Source organism: Ranitomeya variabilis, chromosome 3 (genome assembly GCF_051348905.1).
Source record: "Ranitomeya variabilis isolate aRanVar5 chromosome 3, aRanVar5.hap1, whole genome shotgun sequence".
Classification (NCBI taxonomy): domain Eukaryota; kingdom Metazoa; phylum Chordata; class Amphibia; order Anura; family Dendrobatidae; genus Ranitomeya; species Ranitomeya variabilis.
In genome coordinates, this window is record NC_135234.1 from 699,629,195 (window position 1) to 699,656,542 (window position 27,348).

Genomic DNA, 27,348 nt, shown 5'->3' on the forward strand with positions numbered 1-27,348 from the left:
ACTTTTTGTTTGGCAGTATGATAATAAAGGGTTGTTTTTTGGCTCATTTTTTTTTTTTTCTTACGGTGTTCACTGAAGGGGTTAACTAGTGGGACAGTTTTATAGGTTGGGTTGTTACGGACGCAGCGATACTAAATATGTGTACTTTTATTGTTTTGGGGTTTTTTTTAGATAAAGAAATGTATTTATGGGAATAATATTTTTTTTTCTTTATTTAGGAATTTTTATTTTTTACTTTGTCCCAGGGGGGACATCACAGATCGCCGATCTGACAGTTTCCACAGCACTCTGTCAGATCGGCGATCTGACATACAGCAGTGCAGGCTTACCAGCGCCTGCTGTGGACCCGGAAGTACTCCCTGCAGGACCCGGATGCAGCCCCGCGGCCATTTTGGATCCGGGGACTGTAGGGAGGAGACAATTGGTACAAGCTGAGTACAACACCTTGTACCGATCATCTCAGGGAAGCACGCAGGGAGCCCCCTCCCTGCGCGATGCTTCCCTGTACCGCCGGTACACTGCGATCATGTTTGATCGTAGTGTGCCGGGGTTAATGTGTTGGGGGCGGTCCGTGACCACTCCTGGCACGTAGTGCCGGATGTCAGCTGCGATAGTCAGCTGACACCTGGCCGCGATCGGCCGCGCTCCCCCCGTGAGTGCGGCCGATCGCATATGACGTACTATCCCGTCACTGGGAATTAAGTCCCTGGTCACCTTGACGGGATAGTACGTCATATGGGATTAAGGGGTTAAGGTTCATTTTGGTTTTATTCTCTGAACGTTTAGATGTTTGCGAACATGTTCACTGAACAAACCCAAACCCCATTAAATTTAATGGCCAGCATTTACAGCTTTGAATTGAAATTTAAATGAAGAAATGGTCTGCTGCATCCAATCCACTGCCGGCTATTGAACGCAGATAAATCCGCATGTGTTCATTGAACGGTGTGGCTTCACCACATTCAATACATTGCACAGGTGAAATTTATCTTGCGGAGATTTGAGTCTCTGCAAAATTAATAGACATGCCGCGGTCTGGAAATATACGCCACATGTCCATCTCCGCAGGTAAGCCACAGGCGTGTGTGCACGCATAGTGGACATGGGATTCCTTGAAATCCAATCCAATATGCTGTAACATCTGGATGCTGTGGGTTGGATGCTGCGCAAGTATGCTGCATTAAACCCACAGCACTTACTGACCATGTGCACTTACCCTAAGCCTTCTTATTAGGGAGCTCCGATATCTCTTGCAATAACTCCAATTTTTTTTTTTTTCCAGCCACACTCAGATGGCACAAACATCAATTTCATACAGTACTATTAGTAGAAAAATGTAAGGAAAGTAATACAGGTAGTTGAGTGAAAGTAAGTGCAGGCCTACATGTCTGGGAGCCCTACTTCTACAGGCAACATACATGAAGGAGACCCAACTTGAATTCTCCGCATTTCAATAAATTATTGTCACTCACCACAAAAGTGGCATCAGTTTCCACAAAGTAGAAACAGTATAATAGGCCTCTGACACACCCTGCACTACAGGCAACCCACCAGATGGAGACCCAACTTGGAGTCTTCACATTTCAAAAAATTGTTTGTAACATCAGCAGCAGTAGCAACAGCCAGCACAGAAGCCGCGACAAATGTATCACAGACTGCAATAATGCGAGATCAATGCATGACACTAAAATCGACGCCATCACCTATTCTGCCCAGCCTGTGACTGGGGTGTAAAAGTTATTGGAGATCCATGACTTGTTCATTTTGATGAAGCTTAGGCGGTCTATACTTTCACGGGTCAGCCGGATGCACTTATCCGTCAGGCACCACCAGCAGCACTGAAGACACGTTCTGAGAGAACGCTGGCTGCCAGTAATGACAAAACCTCCAAGGCATGACAGGCAAGCTCTGGCCACTCTTCCATTTTTGAAGATCAAAATGCAAAAGGGTCCAAGTCCTCCCTGATTGCATTGATCTTGAGCTCCAGATACTCAAACATCATACTCTTCAGTCATTCACAAAATGCCAGACTTGTACTCTGTTCTGCTGGTGCACAGGCTGGTCTAAAAAATGTGTGAAACGACTGACAGAAATTTCTTAAGCTATTACACTGCTGCTAATATTTTTGCAATAACTCCTTGATGTTCCCAGTGTTGGACGTCTAGAACTTGAATGAATACTGTGTGCCTAACTGCTGTCTTGGGTAAAACCACTCTTAAGATTGTCTACAAGCGTGTTTCGATACTCCAGCATGCACGCATCCCTTTCTGGGGGGGGGATCTGGCAAAATTTACTCTTGTACCGTGGATCTAACAGAGTGGCAAACCAGTAGTCAGCGCTATTTCTAACCCTATGAATACGGACTTCATGTTAAAGATAGTGCAGCAAGATAGGGCAGCACGGTGGCTCAGTGGATAGCACTGCAGTCTTGCAGTGCTGGAGTCCTGGGTTCAAACCCCACCAAGGACAACATCTGCAAAGAGTTTGTATGTGCTCTCCGTATTTGCGTGGGTTTCCTTCGGGTGCTCCAGTTTCCTTCGGGTACTCAGGTTTCCTCCCACATTCCAAAGACATACTGATAGGGAATTTAGATTGTGATGATAGTGTGTGCAAACTGTAACTGTTCTCATGAACTGCAGCCTTGGAAAAGTTCCCACGCTCGAGTTCATGTGAGTTCATCCAGCAGAGGGCGCCTCACCGCGACTCAATGTAAGTACAGATCACCCAGCTTTCCTTTCAGCACCCGGGGTTTACAGGCACGAGCGAGTGCTTTAGCACAGCTCCTGCTTGTAAATTGATTTAACCCCTTCAGATGGATTTACTTCATGGGACATGACAGTTCATCAGAAGGTATGTATATTGTTGGTTTATTATTTTGCCAAGCGAGGGTCTTCAGGTGGATTGAGAGAGCAATAAAATACTAAAACAACCTGTGTGTTTATTTCATTAAAATAATTTTTAATAATGTGTGTGTGTTTTTTAACCCTTTCATACAATTGGATTAATAATGGATAGGTGATATAATTGACGCCTCTCCATTATTAATCTGGCTTAATGTCACCTTACAATAGCAAGGTGACATTAACCCTTCATTACCCCATATCCCACCGCTACACGGGAGTGGGAAGAGAGTGGCCAAGTGCCAGAATAGGCGCATCTTCCAGATGTGCCTTTTCTGGGGTGGCTGGGGGCAGATGTTTGTAGCCAGGGGGGCCAATAACCATGGACCCTCTCTAGGCTATTAATATCTGCCCTCAGTCACTGGCTTTACCACTCTGGCGGAGAAAATTGCGCGGGAGCCCACGCCAATTTTTTCCGCCATTTAACCCTTTATTTTAGCAGCTACAGCACCCAAATTTTGCACATACACACTACTAACATTAGTAGTGTGGAATATGCAAAAAAAGGGGGATATGAGATGGTTTACTGTATGTAAACCATGTCTCATATCCTGTCGGGTTTGGGAAGGAGAAATGAGAAGCCGGCAATTGAATTACCGGCTTTTCACATATATCGCGCTGAATTGAATATAAATACAGAATATATATATATATATATGTGTCTCAATTACATATATATATATATATATATACTGTATATATTTTTTAACGAACATTTGAGCACATAAATCCATTAGATGTCGGTTTTGCAAGCCTGCGAGAAAATATCGCAGTACGGATGCCATACGGATTACATACGGAGGATGCCATGCGCAAAATACGCTGACACACCCTGCCTACGGAAGACATACGGACCACTATTTTGGGGACTTTTCTGCGTATTACGGCCGTAAAAAAACGGACCATATTTTTATACGCTGAGTGTGAGGCCGGCCTAACTGTGAGTGAGGTGCAGGTGGAGTTGTTATGGTGGATCGAGAAAGTTGTGATGTATTAGGTGACACAAAAGCAGCAGCCATCTCTACTTCCATAAGAGCTGATGGGCTCTCACTGACCCAGACTGTAACGGGTAACAAGTGGATTTTCTGCAGCCAGTGACCTGTGCGAGAACACTTGGCACAGTGATGGAGGAGAAAGAAGCAGCAGATGGAGTTGAAAGGATGGACAGTGGTTAGTGAGGCCCACTAGTGATAATTTTAGAGCAGTGAAATTCCCAGTCTAAGGCATGTTGATTGCGCATCTGCCGGTTTACGCATTAGTTGTCAAATCATTGCAATTTTTTGCCTCTACTGAGATTTTTTTTGCAAATTTGCCACATTACATGAGATGGGCCATCCTTTATGGTCTCAGAAAAGACCCCGGCTAGGCCCCTTTTTTCACCCCTGCGAACTGCACACTAACGATCGGTGCTGGCCACAGCCAGAGTTGGGGCTAAGGATGAAATGCTTGTCATGGCTGCATTACTTTGTGTCTGTGTGATAGCAGCAACGTAACCTCCTCATCTTCCTCCTTTTCAATCTGCTCTGCTGAGCTATTCAGCTGCATACCTCTGGGTTCACACCAAGTGGGATCTACAACCTCATCATCATCCTCTCTCTTCTCCCTCTCCTTGCCCAAAGTGTCACCCTTCTCCTCTTCAGGCCCTGACAGCACAGTGCAGTCCATGTGCACCTTTGGTTAACGTCTGGTGACAAGAGTCTGGATTCTGCTCAAACCCTACTTCGTACGGGCCTCGATCCAACAGGAAAAAAATTTGGTCATTGGTGCAAATGCTTTTCTCCACTGGATTCTGTGAATCTTTGGTTCAGACCTCTGATACCCATGGAAAAGAATATGTGAACAGCTCTGCAGATTGTCCCATCTGTGGTTCCTCACAGTCAGTTGGGTTTGGAAATTTGTGATGCAGGGGAAACAATTGTGGTTGGAGTGTCACCTCTGAGGAATGTACTGTGTGTGATGTTATGGTGGAGGAAGGGGAAGAGAGGTCACTTAATGCAGTTCTTGCCATCCACTGGACCATATACTCTTTCTGAGCCTCATCTACAAGGCATACCACTGTCCGGCTGCCAAAGAAAGGGAGTAAAGTAGCCTGTCAAGTAACAGATGTTGTCAGTGGTCTTTGCATAGGACAAGACGTTGTTTGTTCAGTTGAGCTTTTATTAAAGGTACCGTCAGATTAAGCGACGCTGCAGCGATATCGACAACGATGCCGATCGCTGCTGCGTCGCTGTGTGGTCGCTGGAGAGCTGTCACACAGACAGCTCTCCAGCGACCAACGATGCTGAAGTCCCCGGGTAACCAGGGTAAACATCGGGTTACTAAGCGCAGGGCCGCGCTTAGTAACCCGATGTTTACCCTGGTTACCAGCGTAAACATAAAAAAAAAAAAAACACTACATACTTACATTTCGGTGCCTGTCCCCCAGCGCTGTGCTTCCCTGCACTGTGTAAGCGCCAGCCGGAAAGCACAGCGGTGACGTCACCGCTGTGCTTTGCTTTCCGGCCGGCACTGACACATTCAGTGCAGGAAGCTCTGAGCAGCAGCGCGGACTCCGGGGGACGTGACAGATATCAGAGGGTGAGTATGTACTGTTTTTTTTTTTACTTTTACAATGGTAACCAGGGTAAATATCGGGTTACTAAGCGCGGCCCTGCGCTTAGTAACCCGATATTTACCCTGGTTCCCATTGTAAAACATTGCTGGCATCATTGCTTTTGCTGTCAAACATGACGATACACGCCGATCTGATGACCAAATAAAGTTCTGGACTTTCAGCAACGACCAGCGATATCACAGCAGGATCCAGATCGCTGCTGCGTGTCAAACACAACGATATCGCTATCCAGGACGCTGCAACGTCACGGATCGCTATCGTTATCGTTGCAAAGTCGTTTAGTGTGAAGGTACCTTAACACCTCACCCACATACACGTCGAACACCACGTCTATTCCCTGTCCCATGCTTTTTCCCCACTCATGTTGTATGTACCCTTCCCCTTTTTTAACCTGTTGTTTCACAACCTTAGGGCCACAGCTGCCAGTCACCTGTAACTAAATGAACAATAACTATTTCTTAGATAGTGTGTCTGAACAACACTGTTATACCTAACGATTTTTAAAAGGAAATTGAACTTCTGATTTCGTACTGCAACACAGTTTTATCACAAACTATTTGGATTATGAAATTGGGCCTCTATGCTGAACAACAATAGTAATCCTAACGATTTTTAAATGGAAATGTGGCCTTCTGATTTAACACTACATCACAGTTTTATCACAAACGATTTGGAGTAGCAAATGGGGTCTCCTGACTGCAACACAGTTTTAACACAATCTAGTAGATGCTGGAAGATTGATTTCACGCAGGACAGGATCCTATCTAATTTACTGACAAGTACACTTTCAGAAGCAGCAGCACTAGCTGGAGCGGCCTTTCTGCACTGTGACCCTGAGAAAAACATACAGCTGTGACACTCAGCAAAACAAGATGTCCACTTTTTATATGGAGATGAACATGTGACTTTGGCAGCCAATCACAGACGACCTTACATCTTGTCATTGTGGATGTTTTCTGCACCATGATTGGTTGCCAGAATGTACCCACATTAAGTTATTGAAGAAAAAAAAAAAAAATACACACCTCTGACCTAGACACCCCCCCTCCCCTTTATCAAATATATCCCCCATCTCCACCACTCATCATACAGCACCACTATCCTAGCCAAAGTCATATCAAAAGCATTAGTGGAAACGCGATGATTTACCGAACTAAGACCAAATTTTGCTGACTTTGAGTAAAAATGCTTGGGAACCGAGCACGAATCTAAATGTGCTACGTTTGTGCCGAATTTTAGATTGGCGAACGTTTTTCAAACAAATTCGCTTATCTCTAATTATGGGCATCACATAGTCCACCTTACAATATTATGGCCACCACAATGTTCTCCATAAAGTATTATGCGCGCTACATAGAGCTCCATTCAATATAATGGCCACAACATAGTCTTCCATACAGTATTATGGTACCACACAGTCCTCCATACAGTATTATGGGCCCCATTTAGTGTTTCATTCATAAAAAATAAATAAATACTCTATTCCTCCGTTTCTTGCAGCTTTGGTCTCTGACCCTCTGCACAGCTCAGCAAAGAGGTTGCACTAAAAGGATATAGTGGAACACTGAAACATCCCCCACATAATTAATATCTAAGTACGATATAAATCATTGTTAGAAATAGCGGGACTAAACTAGGACCATACAGGACAAACTGTGTAAATTTGCAACTACCAAGACAAGAGAAGAACTACAGTCAAAAGTCCAATTACATGCAAAATATTGAAAACTTTATTAGAATAAATGTCAGGTAAATAGATAACAGTGAGAAACAATCACCATGCTATCCACAGCACGTACAAGAATAGGACAGGGAAAAGTTGCCTAGTATCACATATCTAAATATATGGAATGACCCTGCACAGTGAATACCAATCAAATGTGAAAATAAAAGGACTGTTCATATATCTGCATATATGGGCCCATGCTCCAAACAAGGGAGAAAGGCATTCACCGAAACGCGCGTCGGGGTGGACAGGGGTGGTGTACCCACACATCCTACTTCGCTATTCTGTATGGTTGACCGGTATGTATACTATATTTATGGCGGTTCTTGCTGTTTACACTTGTTTGGAGCATGGGCCCATATATGCAGATATATGAACAGTCCTTTTATTTTCACATTTGATTGGTATTCACTGTGCAGGGTCATTCCATATATTTAGATATGTGATACTAGGCAACTTTCCCCTGTCCTATTCTTGTACGTGCTGTGGATAGCACGGTGATTGTATCTCACTGTTATCTATTTACCTGACATTTATTCTAATAAAGTTTTCTATGTTTTGCATATAATTGGACTTTTGACTGTAGTTCTTCTATTGTCTTGAAAGAGGTTGCACTGTAGTGATATCATTATTCCCTCTGTACTGAGACATCACAGAGCTCAGACACAGAGGGGGAATGATGGGAGAGGGAGTGTCAGCTGACGGCTCTCTCTCCCATCACTGTTTTCAACTGTGTCACCGTTACAGTTGAAAGCATGATGTGGGGAGCTCCAACTCAGGGGCCCTATTACTGCCTCTTGGTCTGCCACCATCGGCAGTACACCACTGCTAAAATGGTTAAGTGGTGTAGTGGACATAACAAAATGATGAACTTGTGATTCGCAACGTCGTTCAGCCTTTTGCTATGCATTAATTTTGTGGCGGATTGGCAGCGCTTTTCAGGTGTGTTCCAAGAGAAATCTCCGTGAAAAAGACAATGTGTGCACAACCCTTAAGGCTCCTTCTCACTTGCGAGAAATACGTCCGTGTCTCGCATGTTAAAACCAAGCTCTGGCACCGCCACTCCAGAACGGAGCATGCGGCTGCATAGTAACACATGGAGCTGCACGCTCCGCTCTGGAGTGCCGGCGCCAGAACTTGGTTTTAACATGCGAGACTCGGACGTATTTCTCGCAAGTGAGAAGGAACCCTTACGTTGTCTTCAGTAGGCTTAGAATGTCCCTTCGCATGGCTGACACCAGAGCTACTTGTTAATTTTTATTCCCATGGTCTAAATATTCATATTTCTGATATCTATATCCATCAACTTTCTTGTCCAAACTCTATTAGGGTCCCACAGAATATAACAAGAGGACCCCCCACTGTGGTGAAGAGAGTCTATTTACTGAGTCTTTAGGATAGCAATGCTATATAAATAATATGATGTAAGATGAAGCAATGTTTTTTTCTAGAAACCATAATCCTATACCCCGAACTGTATATCCAGTGCATTTATTTCTCTGTCAGCTTTGTTTATGTACAGAATATTGTTTCTCATTGCTTAATATCTTTGAAGTGTTAATTCAAGGACCAGCTGTGCTTCCCTAATTTTCCCATAGAGCTTTTCCTAACAATAATAACACACTTTATTTCGCAATTCAGTAGAATATTGCAGACAAACAATAATATTAAAGTATAACATAAGGCTATCAAAAAGGAGAGAAGCAGTATGAGCAGATGTTTCATTCCCATCGGTGACCACGTGGTTCTATTTATGAATATGTAATAAAACTCATTTATCTTTAGGTTATGGGCACTAACCGAACATTCCATAGGGTGGAATGGGACTGAACTGGCCACGAAACAAAACATTTTGTAAAATTACTGTGAAAGTTATGCAATTACTTTATACTGTACCGTACATGAATTTCCCAATACACTCACTTCTGGGAAAAGAGTTTTGGGAAAAACAGCTTTCATTATTTTCAACTCTCTCAGAATCCCAGCTCAGTTCTTTAAACGGCTAAAATCAGAAAAAGGTAAGAAATATAAACATGATGGGTAAATACTGTATAGTATCATAAGGCAGACCATGTAGCTGCTATGGTTATGCTGCGTTTTTTTATCCACATCAGTTTACACATGATGCAAAAAACGGCTGCGTGTGCATGCGTTTGTATGCATTTTTGCCTGCGTTTGCGTTGTTTATGCGCATGCGTTCGATATTTCCAGGATGGCGTGTCTCAATGGGTGTTTCTCAATCGGTTCCTGGACATGCGCAGTCCGAAGTTATCAAACGCATCGAAAGCATGCGTACCCATGTCCTTGCCTACCAACATAATAAGCAACTATCAGGCAGTAAATAAATAAACAGCAGAAGTGCATGAAAATAATATAGGGTTCTTAGTTAATATAATTTTAATTAAAAAAAATGCAAAAGCCATTAAAGTAAGTCACAGTGACCCTATTAGAGACGGGGCTAGCCTCAAATATTAAAACCTTACCATTTGTCAAGCAATGTGCGCATGGATTAGGGGCCAGCTCAACCCCCCCCAAACAAAAAAAAAAAAAAAAAAACAGACCGCACCTTTATCTGCACTGACTGCAAACAGACTGAAACAGAAAACCTAAAGAAATGAACTGGAATATAAGTTGGTGTGCATGCAGTATATAAGCACATGTCCATAATGACCACTAAACAGACAAAAACTCAAGAGAAAAACATAATAAGCAAATACCCTGCAGTAAATAAATAAACAGCAATAGTGCATGAACATAATATAATATATATAATATATTATATATAATATAAGCGATTATACTCGTTGCTCAGGTTTTCCAGAGCACGCTCTGGTGGTCTCCGAGTATTTATGACTGCTCGGAGATTTAGTTTTCCTTGCTGCAGCTGGATGATTTGCGGCTTCTAGACAGCTTGATTACATGTGGGGATTCCCTAGCAAACAGGCAACCCCCACATGTACTCAGGCTGGCTAGTAGCTGTAAATCATTTAGCTTTGGCAAGGAAAACTAAATCCCTGAGCAGTCATATATACTCTGAGACCACCCGAGCATGCTTGGGAAAACCCGAGCCACGAGTATACTCGCTCATCATTAGTGCTTATTTAACATAATTTTGATTAGTTACATAATATTCATTACTTGTGCTCTCAGAGGAGCATTGTATAGCCTATAAGTCTCCTTATGGCAACTAGGCACGCTTTACAAGGAGAAATTATACACTGTAGACTCCTACCGGAGGCCTCTTACACATGCAGTTCAGTTCTCCTGCATTGTACTGATGAGGGGTAAATTAACCAAAGAGTATTTGCAAACAGAGTTTCTGATCTGGCCTAAATTATGCAGTGAGGAGCTTTAAAGGGCTGATACTGACTTTTAGGATTGCTACATCCAATAGGTGGTGAGGTAGAGCTCGTGTCCCCTTCCTCTCTGATATAAGACAAAAATTCCACTTTTATTAAAAAATAAAAATTTGATATATACATGTGTGAGTTTACATGTTTTAGATAGATACTGATTTTCACAGCAGGTAGTAATTATTTGTAAACCTTTATTTATATACCTTCTCAATGATGGAACTCTGCCATGTTGTGGATGGCACCCCTTCTCATTGATCCATCTGCACATCAGAAGGCTTGGACTGGCCCACAGGAGAATAAGAGAACCCTCCGGTGGACCATGTGTAAGGCCGGCATCACACTAGAGAGCTTTATGGACGTATGTGAGGCGCAAAAACAACGCATTGCACACGGACCAATGATTCTCTATGGGGCAGCTCCTATTTGGCGTATATTACGCATCTGTATTTTACGGGCGTAGAAAATCGCAACATGCTGTGTTTGTCAGCATATTGTGCAAAAAATCCGCCAATGAAAGTCTATGAGTGTGCAAAAAATATGGATTACACACGGACCAACAGTGTGACCTGTGTAAAATACGCAAGAGTTCAGCAGGTGAAATGTGCCAAGTCCTCGATCAGGAAGCTTAGACATGCAAATTAGCTGAAAAAGCCAGACAGACATCCCGGAAGTATGCCGCACGCCTCCGCGGAGTCTCCTGCATCATGGCCAATATTATTAATGTCGAAATGCTGCTGGTCCTGGTGCAAGAGAGGCCCGAAAAATGGGATCAGCGAGATGCCCATTATTCCAACTGGGCCAGAAAAGAGGCTGCATGGAGAAGCATATGTGGGAACCTTTTCCCAGAATATGAGCAGTGGCCACGTGAGGTCCAGAGGCAGATAAGAAAGTACACTCATGTTTGTCTATGAATAATATTGCAAACTGCATTACCTACATGAATTTGGGTCTTCTGATATTTTCATTAACATTAATCTCATTTATTTATATAGCACCATTAATTACATGGTGCAGGATATGAGAAGGGGTTACTTACAGAGATTTATAGATGTCGTTTACATTAAACAAATTTACAATGACAGACTGCTACAGAGGGGAGAGGACCCTGTCCTTATGGCCTGAAATTATATGTATTTTCAATTATATAGTATTGTGCTGTTTGTGTTTACAATCTTTATGTTGATGATATTGTTTAAGAAATGCAGGTTACTAGGCCACAATAAAATCTATTATATCACTGACACATTGTGGTACCACTGTGCACAATGGCCTTATACATTATTTTTTTCCCTATCATTGCAGTGGAAGATGTTATGAGATGATGGCGCAGCATACGCGACCAATATAGGGGCCAGGAGTAGGGCAGCAGTGCCTGCAAAAAAAAAAGAAAATATATTTATTATGACCAACTCTCCTTTTTAGATCCCAGTATGGATCTGAGACCGTAAGTAAAAACATAAATAAAAATTACACATATGTTTTATAAAGGTAAAATTTAATTTTTTAATTAATTATTCTCATACTTTACAAACAGAACACAGTCAAACCTCACTGAGAGGGAGACCGGCTCAGACTCGGAGGCCCTCATAGATCCGGTTGGGGAAGGAGAAGAGGTGGCTGCCCCATCTTCTCATCCTTCCAGTGACATCCCTCCTGCAACATCTTCAGTTGCACCACAAGTTCCGGCAACAACTGGCCAAGAAGCTGCACCACCACCCACAGCAGCACCACATCCAGGAAGTCAGGATGATCCAGGAAACAGTAGCAGCCCTACTGTTCCACTGAAGACATCCCCACAGCCTGCTGTCCTTTCCCGCCATGGCTGCAGAAGGAGAGAGCTGCAAGAAACTCGCAGGAATGTGGAGACTGGGGTTCTTAATTATTTGGCCAGGGCTGCACAGGATGATGGTGAGGAGGCCTATTCGAGGAGTTTGGCCCGTTACCTCCGTCCCATACACCGTGAGGTGAAGCTATGTGTGAGAGTGTGTTTTCAAATGCTTATTGATGCATGTACCCCACCAAATGAACCCTATGAATTATTTGAGTTCATTGAGAGGTGGCAGCTGTCAGCACGTAACGTCCTGCGCCTTCCATCATCTCAACAGGTGAATGCTCAACAAGTATTTGAAGCACCCCCTCCACGTGTGACTACACCTCTACCCGTTACCACCCAAAACCCACCAAGGCCAGCACATTACCACATGCCATCATACCATCAACCTTCCCAATATGCTCACTTGTCCAGACCCAGTGCTGGAGGCTGGTCCCAACCAGGTTTTGGACTACATGGCCATATTGGTGGGGGTTATGAGGCAAGGCCTTATTTTCAACCTCATGAGGACCATACTCAAAACCCTTATTATAGCCAATACACAACTGGCCAATATGAGCAAGGGCATCATTTTGAGCAGGGACAGACATCATACACACAGGATGATGGACAATTGGCACAACAGAGGGCACATGACCAGGACCCTGAGCTTCCGCCATCACCTCCACCAACTTACAGAAATCTGTAATGATAATTGTTTTATGAGGAATCTGTTTTATTTTTTGGTTCTAAACATGTTTTTGTTTGACTCTGCTGTGATAGCACTTTGTTATATTTATCTTACAAAATGGGTTATGTCTAGTGTTGAGCATTCCGATACCGCAAGTATCGGGTATCGGCCGATATTTGCTGTATCAGAATTCCGATACCGAGATCCGATACTTTTGTGATATCGGGAATCGGTATCGGGATCTATATTAATGTGTAAAATAAAGAATAAAAATAAAAAATATTGATATACTCACCTCTCCGATGCAGCCTGGACCTTACTGGTGTAACCGCCAGCCTCCGTTCATAAGAATGAGCGCTTGAAAGTCCTTAGATGACGTCGCGGCCTGTGATTGGTCGCGGAGCGGTCACGTGACCGCAACGCGACCAATCACAAGCCGTGACGTCATCTAAGGTCTTTCAAGCGCTTGAAAGTCCTTAGATGACGTCGCGGCCTGTGATTGGTCTGGTATGCACAAAGAATATTTTTACAAGTTATATGTAACCCAAAATGTTGACACCAACAAATACAGATCATCCAGAAAAAAACAAGCCCGCCAAATGAATAAAAAAGTTATGGCTCCTGGAAAGTGAAAATAAAAAAGTTTAAAAAAAAAATCAAGCAAGTCAAAACTGGTTGTGACGCCAAGGGGCTGAAGATTAAAGTAAAATCATCATTTCATAACATAACATATCAGGTTTTGGTATGTGACCCGCAGTTGTGGACTGATGAGACTACGTCTCCCATCAGTGGCACCTGCTGTCACTGTTATCAGTGACAGCAGACGTAGCCTGATGGGAGCAGTACTCTCAACAGTCCACGACTGCGGGTCACACATGTGGGGTCATGCTCACATCCGACAGCATGACCCCACAGCACTCTGACAGACAGTCTGCGGTAGTGTTACTGTGGGTGATAGTCACAGCTGCAGAGTCACGCTGACATCTGACGGCATAACCCCGCAGCGCTCAGAACGGCGGTCTTACCATCGGTAGCATTACCGCCTATAAGAGCCACTGCGCATGGGACAGCGTGGGAAACACCATAGGAAAACTGTAAAATGCAAAGCAAAAACTCAGCAAATCCGCAAGCCTTTTATACCTGCGTTTTTGCTGCAGATTTGACTGACTCAATTGAAGTTAATGGGTGCAGAAAAAGAATTAACATGCTGAAGAAAAAAAGTCACTGCAAATACTTAAGGAATATTACTGATCATGTGCACAACACTTCAGGATTGCCATTGAATAAGCTTGCATAAGGATTCCATAGCATTTTTGGCCCGCGAAAATGCAATAAAAACACACTGTGTGCACATAGCCTAACAATCATGATCAGCGTTAGTCTTAGCAATCGGATCCCCAAGGATCAAGAAATATGAATTGTCTGTTTGACATATAATTGTATGAAAAGGGCATTCTTTATATCTGGCTTGCAGTATTTTTATTATTATTATTATCCCCTTCATGACCTTGGGATTTTCCATTTTTCCGTGTTTGTTTTTCGCTCCCCTCCTTCCCAGAGCCATAACTTTTTTATTTTTCTGTTAATATGGCCATGTGAGGGCTTATTTTTTGCGGGATGAGTTGTACTTTTGAATGTCATCATTGGTTTTACCATGTCGTGTACTAGAAATCGGCAAAAAAAAAAATTCCAAGTGCGGTGAAATTGCAAAAAAAGTGCAATCCCACACTTGTTTTTTGCTTGGCTTTTTTGCTAGGTCAACAAAATGCTAAAACTGACCTGCCATTATGATTCTCCAGGTCAGTATGAGTTCATTGACACCTAACATGAATAGGTTGTTTTTTATCTAAATGGTGAAAAAAAATTCCAAACTTTGCTAAAAAAAAAATAATAATTTGCGCCATTTTTCGATACCCGTAGCGTTTCCATTTTTCATGATCTGGGGTCAGTTGAGGGCTTATTTTTTGCGTGCTGAGCTGGCGTTTTTAATGATAGCATTTCGGTGCAGATACGTTCTTTTGATTGCCCGTTATTGCATTTTAATGCAATGTCGCGGTGACCAAAAAAACGTAATTCTGGTGTTTCGAATTTTTTTCTCGCTATGCCGTTTAGCGATCAGGTTAGTCCTTTTTTTATTGATAGATCGGGCGATACTGAACGCGGCGATACCAAATATGTGTAGGTTTGATTTTTTTTTTATTGATTTATTTTGAATGGGGCGAAAGGGGGGTGATTTAAACTTTTATATATTTTTTTTCACTTTTTTTTTACTTTTTTTTTTTACTTTTGCCATGCTTCAATAGCCTCCATGGGAGGCTAGAAGTTGGCACAACGCGATCGGCTGAGCTACATAGCAGCGATCATCAGATCGCTGCTATGCAGCAGAAATGCAGGTGTGCTGTGAGCGCCGACCACAGGGTGGCTCTCACAGGTACCGGCGATCAGTAACCATAGAGGTCTTAAGGACCTCTATGGTTACTCTGCAGAAGCATCCCTGACCCCCGATCATGTGACGTGGGTCGGCGATGCGCTAATTTCCGGCTGCCCAGGCCGGAAGTGCTGGTTGAATGCCGCTGTCTGCGTTTGATAGCGGCATTTAACTAGTTATTAGCGGCGGGTGAATCGCAATTTCACCCGCCGCTATTGGGGACACATGTCAGCTGTTCAAAACAGCTAACATGTCCCGGCTTTGTTGCGGGCTTACCGCCAGAGCCCTGCATCAAAGCGCGGTATCTGACCTCGGACGTACTATCTCGTCCGAGGTCAGAAAGGGGTTATTATACATTTTTATAGCGCCATTTATTCCATGGCGCTTTACATGTGAATACGGGGCAAATATAGACAAATACATTAAACATGAGCAAGAAACATGGCACACAGGTACATAAGGAGGGAGGACCCTGCCCTTAGATGAGTGACCCTGCAGTAGATGAGTGTCTTGTAGGGGGGGCTGCTCTTATTAAAATACTCTATAAGATATAGTATTTCAAAAATTATTTTTTTAAACCAGACAATCGCTTTAAACATGAGATTAGCATGATCTCTTTAAACTTGCCCAGAATGCACAGCACAAGGTAAGATAAGGTATAAACGAGGCTTTAAATCATATTGATTTAAGGGAAATATGACAAAGGAACTGCATTTTACGCGCTGGTATACTAATAAAACAGTTTTGTAGTTGACACATTGTATTTATGGTATACATTACATATGTTACACTATATATTATAAAGAAGGCTTGTGAGCATTGCAAGCCGTGATCAAAGGCTGATGTTGCCAAAAAGAGGAGATGTCAGACACATTGCGGGGAATTATCTGCACTGTATCTGTTATGCCCTATGTCTTTGTGTTTGAATTAGTGATAAATTCATTTCAGACCAAAGTTAGAATGTGTAGACGCAGTTAAAATGTATTTGCAGATTTATTTCTTTCCTGTCTTAGAACAAAGTGTTCCTGTGTGCCATGTGGTGAAAAGAATTACTGTAATATTCAACCAAGCGACAAACAGTAAAATCAAGCTCCATATTTTACATAAGACACATGGGCAGTAGGAGTCTGCATTCCTGACTACTGTATACTTATTAATGGCACTTGAAGGGTTTTATATATCAAGCATGTCCACAAAGGAGATAAAAGAGACTAGCAATATTTAAAACTGATGCAAAATTCTCAATATTCTTTCTTTCTAGTGATTGGATGCAGAGCTCTATTTTTCCAGCATAGGCATACTGTTACATAATAGCATTATGGCTGTCTGCAGCCACCAATAGGGGGCGCTTTACAGCTTAATACAAACATATTGTTGCTACAACAGAATTTGACTAATGGTCTGTTAGGCTCACCTGGTGAGGTGGATCCTCCAAGCACAAAGTCTGGGTGGTAACATGGGCCATGGTCCACGGGCATCGGGGTTAAGGTATACAGGACACAGATAGCAGAGGTACTGGAAACCACAGACAGATAACAGGTAGCTCAGGTACTGGAAGCAGCAGAAATGTAGCTGAGGTACTGGCAGCTGCAGGCCAACAGGTATCAGAGGTACTGGAAGCCACAGACAGGTAGCTGAGGTACTGTAAGCTGCAGGCAGACAGGTAGCTGAGGTACTGGAAGCCGCAGACAGGTAATTGAGGTACTGGAAGCCACAGGCAGACAGATAGCTGTCCACAGACAAACTAAAAGTCTTAATACCAAGACACAGGTGTGTGTCTTAGTGAGTTTTACATAGGACCAGGAAAATGATCACATGGGATCTCGCTGGGCCACCTACAAAGCCGACATGGAGCACAACAGATTTTAGCGGGTCATGGTGAGGGAAGCATGGCCCTGATCCAGTCTGTAACAAGGTCTAACAGGTGTAAGTGGACATCTATGCTATTTGATGGCAGTGTGGACAAGAATTTTATGGGTTTCTCAGCAGTGGTGTTTAGGGGGTGAGTGCAAATATGATTTGAACTAGGTCCCTTTAGCCAATGCAGAGGCCCCTATGATTTACTCCGAAACAGCACCATCTGACCTTCAGCTTAAACAAACAAGGCAGCACACTGTAACGCCAAAACATGCAAACATGAAACATGAAAGTTGAACTGCATTACTGCACTAGAAATATGAAAAAATGAGAGCATTTAGCGCATAAATTGGCCAATTTACGTGTACCTGGTAGCCACTTTACGGCATCTCTCGTATACCAGGTCCTACACTTTCCTTTCCTCGCTGAGAATAAACGTCTTCATCTGAATGGGTACCTATGAAACCTCTTCTCAGACTAAATTTCTCTCTCTCTGTGGAGGGGTAGTCTAAGAAGAGGTTTCACAGGTACCCATTCAGATGAAGACGTTTATTCTCAGCGAGGAAAGGAAAGTGAAGGACCTGGTATATGAGAGATGCCGTAAAGTGGCTACCCGGTACACGTAAATTGGCCAATTTATGCGCTAAACGCTCTAATTTTTTCATATTTCTAGTGCAGTAATGCAGTTCAACTTTCATGTTTCATGTTTGCTTGTTTTGGCGCTACAGTGTGCTGCCTTGTTTGTTTGACTGTGTACGAGTTCATGACTCTAGGTTCAGCACCTGTTCACACTTGATCTAAGTTTGGAAGTGACGGTCAGCTTTTTTAAATTTGACCTTCAGCTTAGATGCACTACCGAATCAGGAAAACTTATCAGAATGTTGATGACTGCCTTAAAGTAGAAATAAGTGGATCAGGCAAAATACCAATTTACCCGGTTGCGCATTTTCCCCAAGAAACTCTGCGGAGAAGTTATTCTCTGCAAATGAATGTTGATGACTGCCTTAAAGTAGAAATAAGTGGATCAGGCAAAATACCAATTTACCCGGTTGCGCATTTTCCCCAAGAAACTCTGCGGAGAAGTTATTCTCTGCAAATTATATGCAAATTATATGTCCCTCATTATGATCTGTTATCTCTACAGAGATCTCGGCTTCTAAGTCTTGATATTTCCTTCCAGTAACACTATATTGAACCAGAAGACAGGTCAATTTTTAATCAAATATTATCTTGACTTACCATATTTCTTTAAAGCTTAAAGAGTAACCGTCATTTTAGTTTTTATTGCATAAATCAATAGTAGACATGAAATATGAAAATTTGTAATATGTATTATCAGAAAAATCTGCTTTTTTCCACACCAAGACTGATCATTCAGTTTCAAAATGTTCAATTCACATCTAAAAATCTGTATTCAGTGAAGACAGATTTTTACCATACCGAGATAGGAGAAGATGGTTGGTGCCTATAAGTTAATATATAAATGAAAAAGAGAAGGAGGAGGGAGGAGTTCTGTTTCTAGCTCTTCACATCTCCACTAGCGACTGCCATCTATTTCAATAATGCATAAATTTGCCTTCACCAAATGCAGATTTTACAAGTGAATTAAAATTTTGGAAAATTAAGATTCAGTCCAATAGGAAAAAGCAGCAGATTTATCTCTGATAAGATATACCGCAATTTTCATTTTCATGTGAGGTATTGATTTATGAAATAAAAATTAAAATGAAGGTTATTCTTTTATCCCCTTCCTGACATGCGCCGTATATATGGTTTTGTGAGACCTGAGTTCATGCAAATTGACGAATATAAACCAAGCGTGCTCACGCTGAGCGCCGCCGCGATCAAATGAGCACTATATGAGAGCTGAAACCCTGCAGCAACACCCACGATCAGTCCTAGCAATGACAGTGGACGTTTAACCCCTCAGATGCCGCTATCAATAGTGACAGCGACATCATGGGGCATCGCAGAGGGAGGGAGCTCCCTCTGTGCTCCCATCGGCACAATGTAATTGCAATCGCGTTGTGCCAATGCTCCCCATGGTGATTCTGGCCTGAAAGATGGCTGCAGGATCATCCAGGTACAGTGGCCTTTCAGCTCATGCTAAGAGCAAAGCTGACACACCTCCTCCTTATGTGAGAGACACCAACCTAATGACAATGAAGAAGCATTGTAGATAGTGATGAGCGAGCACTAAAATGCTTGGGTGCTCATTGCTCGGGTCGAGCAAATTGGAATACTCGGGTACTTGGACAGAACAACGAGCCCAATGTAAGTCTATGGGAGACCCATGCATTTTTACCGCGATCCCCCAGGGGGTCCAAAAACATCTGAAAATTATGGAAACACTGCTCAAATGACATCATGGCAAATGTCCCTGGAAGCATTTCTGACTCCTAGGTCACAGCTGTAAACAATGTTGACAGAATTTCATGCCATTTTTACAGGTGTACCAAAAAACATACAAAAACTAAACCAAAATGGATTTTGCTAGGAAATAAATTAAGGTACATCCTTTTCAGGGTAATGACTTGTATATAAGGCAAAATATTTAACTCCAGACCAAAATGTTCCTCCACCTCTTGGGCTATATTCACATGCAGCGTTTTTGCTGCATTTTTCATCTTTAACATTGCTTTCAACCAGTACAAATGCATTCACTGGGAAATGTCATTGTAACATTTAACAACCCTACTTGGCCATGTGGTGTGTGACACATAAGCAGACACATCTTGTTCCATTAATGAAGGAGGGACTCTTTAAAGTCACAAAGCCTATATTTAGAGGGGCATCAGGTGGCATTAATATTCTTAAAGGGCCAATATTAAACAGTTGGTCTCCTATGCTGTTATTGCCTATGCAGTCAATGGCTTGGCTGCCAAGAATTACGATGCACTTCAATACCCCTTTCACGAGAGGTACAGGAGGGCTTCCTGAAAAAATGTTGCATTGACCGCAAGGCCTGCCCTACTACCTAGTCATATGCACCCCAATAAGCCTTTGAACCCAGGTACCTGATGTCCCTGAAAACCCACTTCACATTAATCATGTTGTACTCCCATACTGTTTTCTCATGCATTAACTGCAAAGCCTGCCCTGCTACCAATCATATGCACCCCAATAAGCCTTTGAACCCAGGTACTGGATGGCCACAGGAAAACCCACTTCACATTCTTCAGTTGGTACTGCCATACTATTTCCTTATGCATTGAATGCAAGGACCACCTTGATCCAAATTTGAACGCACCCCAATGCCCCCTGGGAAGAAACATGGAGGAGGGCCTCATGAACAAAAACTGTCCCATTACAAAGGAGCGGGTCTCCAAGACTCATAATGCCCATACACTTATGGGCTGACAAAAATTTTCTCCTGGGGAGTACACATCAACATATTGTGTAAATATTTTTATTACGGGCATCATAAACACTCTTGCAAAAAAACTTGAGTGTCTGTAGCAGCACGGAACATGTTAACCCTGGTGATCTAGTGGCAGTGGATGATGAGACGTGGAGGAAGGCCTCATTAAAAAAATAGGCCCAATTTAAAGGAGCGTTTCTCCTAGACTTGGAATGCCCATACACTAAGTGTATGTGCTGACAATCATTTCTCCATGGGGTCGAATTTTTTTTTTAAATTGTTTACGGGCATCATAAACACCCTTGCAAAAAACTAAAGTGGCTGTAGCAGCACGGAACACTTTAACTTTGGTGATCTAGTGGCGGTGGATGATGAGACGTGGAAGAAGGCCTCATTAAAAAATAGGCCCAATTTAAAGGAGCGGGTCTCCTAGTCTTGGAATGCCCATACACTAAGTGCATGGGCTGATAAACATTTCCCCATGGGGGTGCGTTTTTTTAAAAATTAACTGGCTGTAGCAGCACAGAACACATTCACCCTGGTGTTCTAGTGGTGGTGGATGATGAGGATGAGGACAAGGAGGAGGAGTACACCAAATAGCCAAAATCAGGAAGTGTATACCCATGTGTGGGTGTGAAGAAGTGCATGGGAATACACCTCCAAAAAAGACACTGTATTGGAGGTTATGTTTCGCTGTCATTTGGCGGTGTAAAGCAGTGTTCCCCAACTCCAGTCCTCAAGGCCCACCAACAGATCATGTTTTCAGGATTTCCTTTGTATTGCACAGGTGATGCAATTATCACCTGGGCAAGACTAAGGAAATCCTGAAAACATGACCTGTTGGTGGGCCTTGAGGACTGGAGTTGGGGACCCCTGGTGTAAAGAAGTCTGGCCCAATCCAGCCCTTGTTCATTTTTATAAGAGTCAGCCTGTCTGCATTTTCAGTTGACAGGCGAATGCGCTAATCTGTGATAATTCCACCAGCAGCGGCACTAAAAACCTGCTCTGACAAAACGCTAGCGGCAGGGCAGGCCAGGACTTCCAAGGTGTAGAGAGACACTTCATGCTACCTGTCCAGCTTTGATACCCAATAATTAAAAGGCACAGAGAAATCACGGAGGACATTGGTACTGCCAGCAAGGTACTACCTCAGCATCTTAGAAAACATTCCATTCCTTGTGACATTACCCCGCTCCTCAGGGAAAGGGTGATGGGAGGGTCTGAGAAAACTGTCCCTGATCTTTGCCAGTGTTCCCCTGCCTCTGCTGGATTGGAGTTGTGTCTCTCTCGCCAGTACTACTTGGTTGTCCAACGAACTGTTATGTCTGACGCCAGCGTTTTGAGATGGGATTTTTTTTTTTGCTAGTTCTGCAACAATGGCCCTCTGGTAATGCAGAATTTTAGTAAACCTATCTGCCTCTGGAAGAAGACATTGAAAGTTCTCCTTGTAGCGTGGGTCTAAAAGTGTCACTACCCAGTAATGACTGTCACCCAAAATTTTTACAATATGAGGGTCACGGGAAAGGTAGAGCAACAAAAAGTCAGCCATGCATGCCAGATTGGTAACAGGCAAGCCTTCCTTGTCCTTACCAACAGGACGACTGACCAAGGTGTCCCCCTCCTCCCCATCCTCAGGCCATCGCCGCTGAACAGATGGTATGACAGTTGTGCTTGTAGTACCGTCTACAGCGCATGAAAGTAGCTCCTGTTCTTCCTCCTCCTCTTCCTCATTGTCAAACAATCCACGCTGGGATGACATGAGGCTGGGCTGTGTGTAATCACCCTGTATGATTCCTTGCTCCATGTCCTCCTGCTCCACCTGCAATACCTCCTCTTTCATTGTGAGCAGAGAGCTTTTCAAAATGCAGAGAAGTGGGATGGTGACGCTAATTATGGTGTCATTGCCGCTCACCATCTTGGTGGACTCCTCAAAGTTTTGGAGGATGTTACACATGTCTGACATCCATGTCCACTCCTGAAGTCTTATGTGTGGAGTCTGAACTGAATAACGATGGCGTTGTTGATGCTGGTAGTCAACAACTGCCCTCTTCTGCTCACAAATCCTTTCCAACATCTGCAGTGTACGGTTCCAAGGACATCACACACCAGTCAGTGAGCCGGAAACTCCAATCGCTGCTGAAGCACGGCAAGGGCTGCTGAAGCTGTAGCTGACTTTCTAAAATGGGCACATAGGCAGCGTACGTTCACAAGCAGATCTGGCAGCTCCGGGTAGCTTGTTAGAAACCATTGAACAACGAGGTTAAGCACATGGGCCAGGCATGATATGTGTGACAGTTCACCTCACCTCAGAGACACCACCAGGTTCCTGCCATTGTCACACACAACCATGCCTGGCTGGAGGTTCAGCTGTGTCAGCCACAGATCTGCCTGCTCTTTCAGAGCTGTCCACAACTCTTCAGCATTGTGAGGTTTGTCACCTAAGCAGATTAGCTTCAGCACAGCCTGTTGCTGCTTGGATTTGGCAGTGCTGCAGTGCTTCCAGCTTGGGACTGATGTGCTCATTTCAGAGATGGAGACTGAAGAGGAAGAGGAGGAGGTGCAAGAGCTGTCGACTGTGGGGTAACCCTGATTGACGTAGGGCCTGCAGTCCTTGGCATCAGGAAGATGTGTTCCATCCCAGGGTCAGACTGGATTCCGGATTCTACTATGTTAACCCAGTGTGCTGTCAGGGAGATGTACCATCCCTGGCCACAAGCACTTGTCTGTGGTTAGGTGTACTTCCCTAGTAACTTAATTGTTGAGGACACAGGTAATGTTGTGGGACACGTGCTTGTGTAATGCCAGGATGGCACAGCGGGAGAAATAGTGGCAGCTGGGGACCGAGTACCTTGGGACTGCAGCCACCATCAGGTTGCAAAAAGATTCCATCTCTATGAGCCTAAAAGGCAACATTTTGAGTGCAAGTAGATGAGAAATGTGTGAATTTAGTACAGTGGCCTGTGGGGCGCTGGCTGCATATTTCCACTTCTGTTCCAATGACTGGGGTATGGACTACTGAAGGCTGCGCTGGGACAAGGATGTGGATGTGCTTGAAGATGTCTCCGGGCACTCAGCATGGTGGGAGGAAGGAGGATCAGGGTAAGGAATATGTGGTCCAGACTCACAGCTACTCAGACTTGACCATGTGGAAGACAGGGTGCTGATGGTGGTGGCCAAGCAATTGGAAGTATTATTCACTATCAAACCAACAAGCTTTTCACACTGCTCTGGCTTCAGTAGTGCTGTCTTGCTGCGGTCCCCTAGGACTTCGGACACTAAGATCCAGAGAGAAGATGTGGGTGTTTTTTGTGGCCCAATTTCAGCATGCCCACGGCCTCGGCCTGGGCATGCACCCTCACCATCACATCCACTTCCCCATCCCTTGCCACACGCATTGCCCATTGTAAATGGACTAGAATATTTTACACGTTCACTATAAATGGCTGAATTGGGAGTGAACTTGTGTGTGATACATGTGCGGAAAAACCACACTTAGGTTAGGGTAACAGACAGCAAAAACACTAGAATATGATATGTAGGCCTAAAATGGCCAAATTTTTAACACAGATAGATGTTTAATGAAAAATAGTGCCATATATAACTAGAGTAACAGACAGGAAAAACACTGGAATACCTGGAATACGAGGCCTGTCACGCAAATACCACACTGCCAAATATGTGGCCTGTATTTTTTTGAGGTTTGATAAATAGTGGTGTTTATAAGTAGAGTAGCAGACCACTACGTCATCTCCGGTCATTGCCGCATTGCATTCTGGGGACCGGAGCGGTGCGCGAGGAGAGGGAAAGGCCTGGGCTGGATCGGGGGCCACCGGAGGGTGAGTAAATAATGATTTTTTTTTAATTATTATTATTTTTAACATTATATGTTTTTACTATTGATGCTGCATAGGCAGCATCAATAGTAAAAAGTTGGTCACACAGAGGGTTAATGGCAGCGTTAACGGACTGCCTTACACCGCGTTATGCCACGGTGTAAGGCAGTCCGGTTAACGCTATGTGGGCGCTGACTGGGGGAGTATGGAGGGGGCACTGACTGCAGAGGAGTAGGGAGGGGCCAATTCGTGGCCTCTGGCCGCGACCAATCAGCAACGCGGGATTTCCGTGACAGACAGACAGACAAACAGACGGAAGTGACCCTAAGACAATTATATAGTAGATTATGCTGTGTGCCCAGCCAATCACTGCAAGACCACAACAAAGATGGCTGGGACGTTACAGTGCCTGGAAGACAATCCCTGCATGTTGATTGGGTCTCTAAAAACCGCCAAAAATGCAGGGCGGAGACCCGAGTTTCCGCCGAGTAATCCCAGACATGCTCGGCACTCGCCAAGTACACCGAATACAGTGATACTCGGGCGAGTAGCGAGTAGTGGCGAGAACATTTGCTCATCACTAATTGTAGATTATTAGTTCAGCGATCGGTCACTGTAAAGTTGATGTCGTATGCTGGGACAGTGTTAAAAAAGTTAAAAAAGCTAATAAAAATTGTAAAAATATTTAAAAAAATCGCAAAACAAAGAACAATATATACATCTATATATATAAGAGGCATCATGATTACTCGCTAATCCCGCCCCCTGCACAGTAGCTACGCCCTCCACACATCACCACACATAATCCCGCCCCCACCCCATTATTACACACAATCCCACACCCACCACATTACCACACACAATCCCGCCCCCCAACACATTACCACACATAATCCCGCCCCCCACCACATTACTACACATAATCCTGCCCCCCCACATTAACACATTATCCCGCCCTCCCACCACATTACCACACACAATCCCACCCCCACCACATTACCACACACAATCTGCGCCCCCCCACCACATTACCACACACAATCCCACCCCCCACCACATAGCCACACATAATCCCGCCCCCCACCACATTACCACACACAATCCCGCCCCCCACCACATTACCACACACAATCCCACCCCCACCACATTACCGCACACAATCCCACCCCCCACCACATTACCACACACAATCCCGCCCCCCCCACCACATGACCACACACAATCCCACCCCCCATGACACAGCCACACATAATCCCGCCCCCCACCACATTAACACACATAATCCCGCCCCCCACCACATTACCACACACAATCCCGTCCCCCACCATATTACCACACATAATCCCGCCCCACCACATTACCCCACGAGGCTCCATCCCCACACATTACCACACGAGGCTCTGTCCCCACACATTACCACACGAGGCTCCATCCCCCCACATTACCACGAGGCTCTGTACCCACACATTACCACATGATGCTCCATCCTCATACATTACCATATGAGGCTGCGTCCCCACACATTACCACACGAGGCTCTGTCCCCACACATTACCACATGAGGCTCCGTCCCCACACATTACCACCCGAGGCTCTGTCCCCACACATTACTATACAAGGCTCCATCCCTCCACATTACCACATGAGGCTCCATCCCCACACATTACCACCCGAGGCTCCGTCCTTACACATTTCCATATGAGGCTGCGTCCCCACACATTACCACATGAGGCTCTGTCCCCACACATTACCACATGAGGCTCTGTCCCCCCACATTACCACACGAGTCTCCGTCCCCCCACATTACCACACGAGGCTCCGTACCCACACATTACCACAGGAGGCTCCCGTCCTCACACATTACCATACAAGGATCCGTCCCCACACATTACCACACGAGGCTCCGTCCTCACACATTACCGCATGAGGCTGCATCCCCTGTTGTGAAATTGGATTTTGGGCTCCCCCGGTGGCCACTGGTGGAATTGAACTGGTGTGCATCATCCCCTCTGTTCACCTGTTTCCATCAGGATGTGGGAGTCGCTATTTAACCTTGCTCCTCTGTCACTTCCATGCCGGTCATCATTGTAATCAGAAGCCTTTCTGTGCTTGTTCCTGCTGCTAGACAACTCCCAGCTAAGTTGGACTTTAGTCCTCGTTTGTTTTTGCATTTTGTTCCAGTTCACTGCTGTAGTTTCGTTTCTGTGTCTGGAAAGCTCTTGTGATCTGAAATTGCCACTCTGATCTTATGAGTTAATACTAGAGTCTTAAAGTAATTTCAGGATGGTATTTTGATAGGGTTTTCAGCTGACCATGAAAGTGCCCTTTCTGTCTTCCTGCTATCTAGTAAGCGGACCTCAATTTTGCTAAACCTATTTTCATACTACGTTTGTCATTTCATCTAAAATCACCGCCAATATATGTGGGGGCCTCTGTCTGCCTATCGGGGAAACTTCTCTAGAGGTGAGCCAGGACTATATTTTCCTCTGCCAGGATTAGTTAGTCCTCCGGCCGGCGCTGGGCGTCTAGGGATAAAAAACGTAGGCAACGCTACCCGGCTACTGTTAGTTGTGTGGCAGGTTTAGTTCATGGTCAGTTTAGTTTCCATCCTTCCAAGAGCTAGTACTTATGTTTGCTGGGCTATGTTCTCTTGCCATTGAGAACCATAACAGTTTGACCGGCCCTAAAAAGGGTTAAATTAATTGACAGAGAAAGGAGAGAAAAGAGAAGTCTGCTGAAGATTTTTTTTTTTTTTTTTCCCCTTCCCTTCAG